Below are 6,848 nucleotides of genomic sequence, written 5' to 3' on the forward strand. Positions count from 1 at the left end.
AACTACAAAACTCTAGTCATTAAAACAGAGTGGCATTGGCACAAAAACAGACACACAGAAAAACAGAACAGAATAGAGCCCCCAAAGAAACTCACATTTATAAAATTAATCTATAACTAAGGAGGCAAGAATATCCAATAGAAAAAAGACAATCTCTTCAATAAATGGTGCTGGTAAAACTGCTTAACTACATGCAAAAGAATGAACTGGACCACTTTCTTATACTCTATTAAAAAAAAAAAAAAGACTTGGGATCTCTGGGTGGCGCAGCGGTTTGGCGCCTGCCTTTGGCCCAGGGCGCAATCCTGGAGACCCCGGATCGAATCCCACGTTAGACTCCCGGTGCATGGAGCCTGCATCTCCCTCTTGTGTGACTATCATAAATAAATAAAAAATAAAAATAAAAAAAAGACTTAAAATGAATTAAAGACTTAAATGTCAGAAATAAAACCATAAACCTTCTAGAAGAAAACATAGGCAGTAATAAGCTCTGACACTGGTCTCAGCAATAACGACAAAAGCAAGAAAAAAACAATAGGACTACATCAAACTAAAAAGGTTTTGCACAGCAAAGGAAACCAACAAAATGAAAAGGCAGCCTACTGAATGGGAGAAAATTTTTGCAAATGATCTATCCAATAAGCGGTCAACAACAAAATATACAAAGAACTCCCACAATTCAACACCAAAAGAACATAGAATCTTAAAAAATGAGCAGAAGACCTGAGTAGACATTTTTCCAAAGAAAACATACAGATGGCCAACAGGCATGTGAAAAGGTGCTTAGTATCACTCATCATCAGGGAAATGCAAATCAAAACCACAATGAGACATCACCTCACACCTGTCAGAATGGCTATTATTAAAAAGAAGGGGGAAAAGGCAAGAAATAAAAAATGTTGATGAGGATGTGAAGAAAAAGGAAAAGTAATGCACTGTTGATGGGGGTGTAGATAGGTGCAGCCAGTATGGAAAGCAATAGGAGATTCCTTTAACAAATAAAAATAGAAGTATCTCATGGTCCAGTAATGCCACTTCTGGCTATGTATCAGAAGAAAACAAAAACATGAATTGAGAAATACATACGCATTGCAGAATTATTTACAAAGGCCAAGATATGGAAGGAAGTTTAGTGTCCATGGATAAAGAAGAAGTAGCATGTATATACAAAGGAATATGACTCAGCCATAAAAAGTATGAAATCTTGCCATTTGTGACACCATGGATGGATCTAGAGGTTATAATGCTAAGTGAAATAAATCAGACAGAGGAAACATATGCCATGTAATTTCGCTTATATGTGGAATCTGAAAAGCAAAACAAATGAACAAACAAAACATTCAGATACAGAAAACAAATTGATAGTTGTCAGGAGGGGGAGGGGTGGGGAAGGATGGATGAATAGGTGAGGGTGAAGAAGAGGTACAATCTTCCAGTTAGACATAAGACGTGGGGATATACGGTATAGGGGCTACAGTCAATAATACTGTAAAAACTTTTTTTGTCTGGTGATAGATGGTAACTAGACTTATCTTGGTGATGGTTTTGCAACGTGTGTAAATATTGAATCACTATGTTGTACACCTGAATCCAATACAATACTGTGTGTCAACTACACTTCAGTTTAAAGAAGTTTAAGGTGGACCCATCTCCACTTCAAAGCAAAATAAAACCAAAAGAAAAAAATAGCAAAGTAAAATAAAATACAAATTTAAAAAAATTTCCAAATATACAAGGTTTTATTAATTTTTGCGTGGTGATATCTAACTTAAGTGCTTTAAGTTAGAGAATGTAATCATGATGCTAATTCTTTGAAGTGTTCAGTATTTGTTTTATATAATACATTTGCTGAGTTGTGTGTAAGTATTCCATGAGTCCTTGTGAAGACTGTGAATTTTTAAAATTTTGGTGGTCCAGATTTCTGTATTTGTCCATTAAATCAAGTTTGCCGGTTGGGTTGTTTAAATTTTTTATACTGTTACTAATTTTAGTCTGCTCAAATAACAATAGAGGAGCATTTTAAAGTCCTCCAGGATGACACTGAGTTTTCTTCCAGTAGTCTTACACACACTTTGCATTAGCTATTGTGAGATGCAGACACGTTTTCAATTATTTTATCTTCCTGGTTAAGTTACCTATCACTTGGTATTAACCACTTCCCCCCCCCTTCTCTAGCCTTTTCCTTAAAGTGTCTATTTTTTCTGCCATTAAAATAGCTACCTCAGTGTCCTTTCGGTTTTATTATTGTTGCCGACCTTGAATTCCAAGATGAAGATGTGGACTTGGTGATGTTAGCCGTGTATCGCTGAAGCTTGTTAAGCATGGAAGTCATATGAATAAAGCAATGTTTCATGGGTTTCTGGGCATGCTGAAAACTTTTCTTCTGCCAAGAATCATGTTTTAAAGGAAAATATCAAAATAACTTTTAAGGATCAGAGTTTCAATTTCTAAAGGATTATTCTTCCTTCTCCATTTAATTGTAAGTGGGTCTAATGTAGAGAAAAAAATCAGGTTTGGTTTATTTTAGTAATAACAAACTTGTAACCATCGTTATGGCCAGATGTGGCTGTATGTGTGTCCATGTGTATGTGTGTCCCCGTGTATGGTCAATCCTGTGTCTACATGGGCTGCTTCCTTAAGCGGGTCTCAAAACTGATGGTCTGATTGTGGCAAATAAAATAGAGAAATGATACAGGTGAGGGCAGAAAAGTGAGCCCTTGGTGTCCATGTGACTGGGCTCCAGGGAGCAGTCGTGGCTCACAGAGTTCAGGGTAGCGGCTGTGTGCCTCTCAGCTAAACCTCTATTTTCTATAAAATTGGGGTCCCTCTAATTGTTTCCGTGGTAGTAAGAATTAAATAAGAATATAGGAAGGGTTCATGTCCATGATGGCCCAGTTCCAGCGTGGGCAGAGAGGTGCTCTAAAAGTGCCTAAAAGAAACTGCTACATGGGGGCACCTGGGGCACCTGGGGCACTGGGTGGTTCCATGGTTGAGCATCTACCTTGGACTCAGGTCATGATCACGGGGTCCTGGGATCGAGTGCCACATCAGCCTGCTTCCCTCTGCCAGTGTCTCTGCCTCTCTCTGTGTCTCATGAATGAATAAATACAATCTTTAAAAAAGAAAAAGAAAGAAATGGCTACATGTCTGTAGGCACCCATGAGGTCAACATCGTTACGGCTTCCCCATGTTCAAATATTGCCTCCCTGCTAAGTGCTTCCCACTCGATGCCCTTCCCTTCTCCTGCCCACCTTCTCTGGCCACTAGCCCTAAGCCTCAGGTGGCTTGTGGCCTCTGATGAAGTCTTTCCTGCTCTCAGCCCGTGGAGCTGCCCCCTCCTCCCATGCTATTCTGTATCAGTGTCTCTCCCAGCGTTCATTAAACGTCTCACTTCCCACGCTGGAACCCAAGGAGTTGAGGTTCAGGTCCAGCTGGGATTCAACGCTATGGCTCCAGCACCTGTTGGGATGCCTTGATCCCAGTAGAGGTGCTTGGGAAAGGGCAGGGAGAGAGGAAAAGCGAAATTGTTTCCGTCAACAGAAAAAGGTTTCTGTCCTCCCCTCATAATCTAGTGGCTGATAAAGATGCACACGGGGAGAGCTGGTAACAAGACGGTTGAACCCAAGGCTCAGTGGGAGAGGGAGGAGATGAATCCTGCCCCGAGGGCCCGGGGGAGGCCTGGGAGCCTGTCTGCTGAGTTTGAAACGTCTTTATTCCACCTCATTTATCACAAAGTCATTTAACTCTTTGATGGGATAGGCTCATATGGAGACTTACATCACAAGTGGCTTTTTTCCCCAACAAGTAGTTTCTTCCCTTTGGAAAAGTAAAGCTTTCAGGAATTATTTGATCTTTATTTGAAGTCAATTAAATATTAAAGGATCTCTCCCTCCTTTGCATGAGCCCACAGAACTGAAGGTTCATTTCACAGGGTTCAGAGAAAAGGAGCACAGAGCTTTTGCATCAGTCCATCCCCTCCCTCCCCATTCACCGCCCTGCTCCCGTTCCCTACTCATCTAACCAACTCTTGCCTGGACGACCGTGGCCTTCCAGGACTGTCTTTCTCCCACGCATGCGTTCCCTAAGGCCAAGGGAGTCTCATAAAATATAAATTTCACTCTGACCCTTTCTCTGAATCCTGACTAGCTGCTAGATTTAGTCTCTGTCAGAGCCCGGACGCTGAGCCCGTGGCTTGTCTCCTCTCCCACGGCTCCCGCATGACTGTCCTGAAGCTCCAGGTGATTGCAGGGGATTTCGGGGGGCCCCAGGTTTGCTCATGCTGCTTCTGCACCTGGACTGCCGCCCCTCCCCTGTGTTCTCACCCACGGACAAGCCTTCCCTGGTTCAAACACCTGCTGCCACTGGCAGCCTATATTCCATGTTCTCACCTTTCAGGCCATAGGTCCCCATATTTTCTTTGGAAAAATCAATCCTTCCGCTCTTAACTATGTAGATAATGAGGGACTAACTCTAAATAGAGCTCCAGGAATAGGCTCCAATTGGCTTAAACCCACCGGCATACCCAGTCTCCCCGACCCAATAATTGGTTCATGGATGGGAACATGACCCTAATATTCAGGGATACAAACTCTTCCCCCCCAGATCATGGTGCTGTAGGGTGTGAGACGCCAAACCCAAATTTACTGCCACAAGAGGTATCACCTTGTGCATGGAGCCATCCCAGGGGAAGCAGATGTAACAGAGTCTAGAAGGTCATTAGACCCTGGATCAGGCTAGCCTGAAGACAGACCTCTCATGAACATTCAGGTAGGTCAAAAAATGCTTTAAAAATTATTATTCATTCATATTTTCTGCTTATTTCTAAGCATATTTAAGCAAAATGGGTTTCTGTCTCTTTCCAAAAAATTGTGTCATTACTCTCAATTGAATGACACCTAGAATCTCTCTGGCCGCGCTCTGCACCAGTGTTCTGGTTCCCCTCCTATAAATGGCGAAGGGACAGAGGCTGTGCCACTCACACAGAAGGTATTCATACTCGGCAAATGTTGGAGGAAGAACAACACAGTGTAGGGACCCAGAGCAGCACCAGGGAGCCGTGAAGTGCATTATCAGTACAAGGATGTTTGTAATGATCTACCATCCTGTTGGGGGTTATTTGTGGCCATGGTTCTCCAGGCTTTCATTTGATGTCTTCTCGGTAGAAGTTTGGTGGTGCAAGTATAGCCAGATAGTACGAGGAAGCCATCAATAAAACTGTAACAGGACAGAAAATTAAAAGGTGCGTTTCAGGAAGTATGTCGGTACTGTCTGTAAAAGTTTGTTACGTGGATACATACACGTCTGTGCATTAGGTCACAGTGTAAAATGCATTTCTTATTGCAGATGGAAGCAAAGGATTTTTGAAAACCATTGAGCTGGCTCCCACCTGAGACAATCCTATAATATAAAGGGGCTGAAGACAACAGTGTATGATGTTAGAGAGGGTACTTACTTTGTATAACTTTTTAATTTTTTATTTGTATTTATTTATTTTTGTATAGCTTCTTTTTTAGTTGTATAGATAGATGCATGTATATATGTAGTGATATGCGGAACCAAGGCAGAGGAAAAATTAAAGTTCCTTACTACTTACAGCCCATGGGCAAGTCCTTGAAACAGGTAGCATGACCTTCTTCTAGGAAGGTCATCAGCTGCCTCCATGTTCATACCTTGCTAAAGGCAAAAGGCAACCTTAGCCCGACCCCCAGGATCCTGCAGGACTACTTTGACATACAAAAATTCCCTTGGAAACTTCCTTTATCTCTAAAGCCCCAAGATACGTGTTGGCAATCATCCCCCAAGCATATGGCCCACCGATATACATCTGAAGGGTCTCCTGACTCAGGTTTTATTAGACGGTAATAAATGACCTTTCCCCAACAGCAGCTAGGCCCCTCAGGGTCCTGGAAACCTTGCTTCCAAAATTCCTTAGAAACTCACACTCTCCCTAACCCCCCGCCCCCAAATTGAAAGTAGGTAAAGGACCACTTCTCATGACCCCTGTTTGGCTCTTTCTGCCCATGGGGCCTGTTGTGGTGCTTTAGTAAAATCACCTTTAGGGCAGCCCGGGTGGCTCAGCGGCTTAGCGCCACCTTCAGCCCAGGGCCTGATCCTGGAGGCCTGGGATCGAGTCCCACGTCAGGCTCCCTGCATGGAGCCTGCTTCTCCCTCTTTGCCTGTGTCTGTCCACCGCCCCCTGCCCCTGAATAAATAAATCTTTAAAAAAATAAAATAAAATCACCTTTTTGCACCAAAGAGGTCTCAAGAATTCTTTCTTGGCCGAACCCTAACGCCTTCCCTACATCCTGCAGGAGTCACAGCGAGAGGTACATGTCTTACTGTGGGCGGTCGCCGAGGATTTTGGAGACCACTTACCTGCTTCTCCTCTAAGGCTAGAAACACTACCAAACAGCAGAATTGTGGGAGCTACAGTCCCAAAGTGAAGGAAGGAGGCTTCGTAAGAGCTACTACCGGGCAGGCAGCATGTTTGCAGAACGCCCGCTGGGCTGCTGGAGGACCTGTGACAGGCACCTGCTGGCCTGTGTCCACGCCCAACCCTTCAGGGTACGAGGTAAAAGCCTTGTAGACACAGGAGCCAGGAGCCTTTGGAGAAAAAGGCTAAGCATTTTGAATTGATTGTTACCTTTGGCTTTTGGCCTAAAGGAGCCCCAAAGGTGTGTACTCTGCAAAAAACCTGACCTTGGGGATGAAAGTTACAGGGACAATCTACTAGAATTCCAGGATGCTGGAGTTACCTAGGGGATAAAAGTAACAAAAGCCAGGTGTCTCTTAAAAAGCAGGCAAATTGCTTAAAAAAAAAAAAAGTTGTTCTTCTCATGTTTTAAATT

This window comes from Nyctereutes procyonoides, unplaced genomic scaffold (genome assembly GCF_905146905.1).
Source record: "Nyctereutes procyonoides isolate TBG_1078 unplaced genomic scaffold, NYPRO_anot_genome, whole genome shotgun sequence".
NCBI classification, from domain to species: Eukaryota; Metazoa; Chordata; class Mammalia; order Carnivora; family Canidae; genus Nyctereutes; species Nyctereutes procyonoides.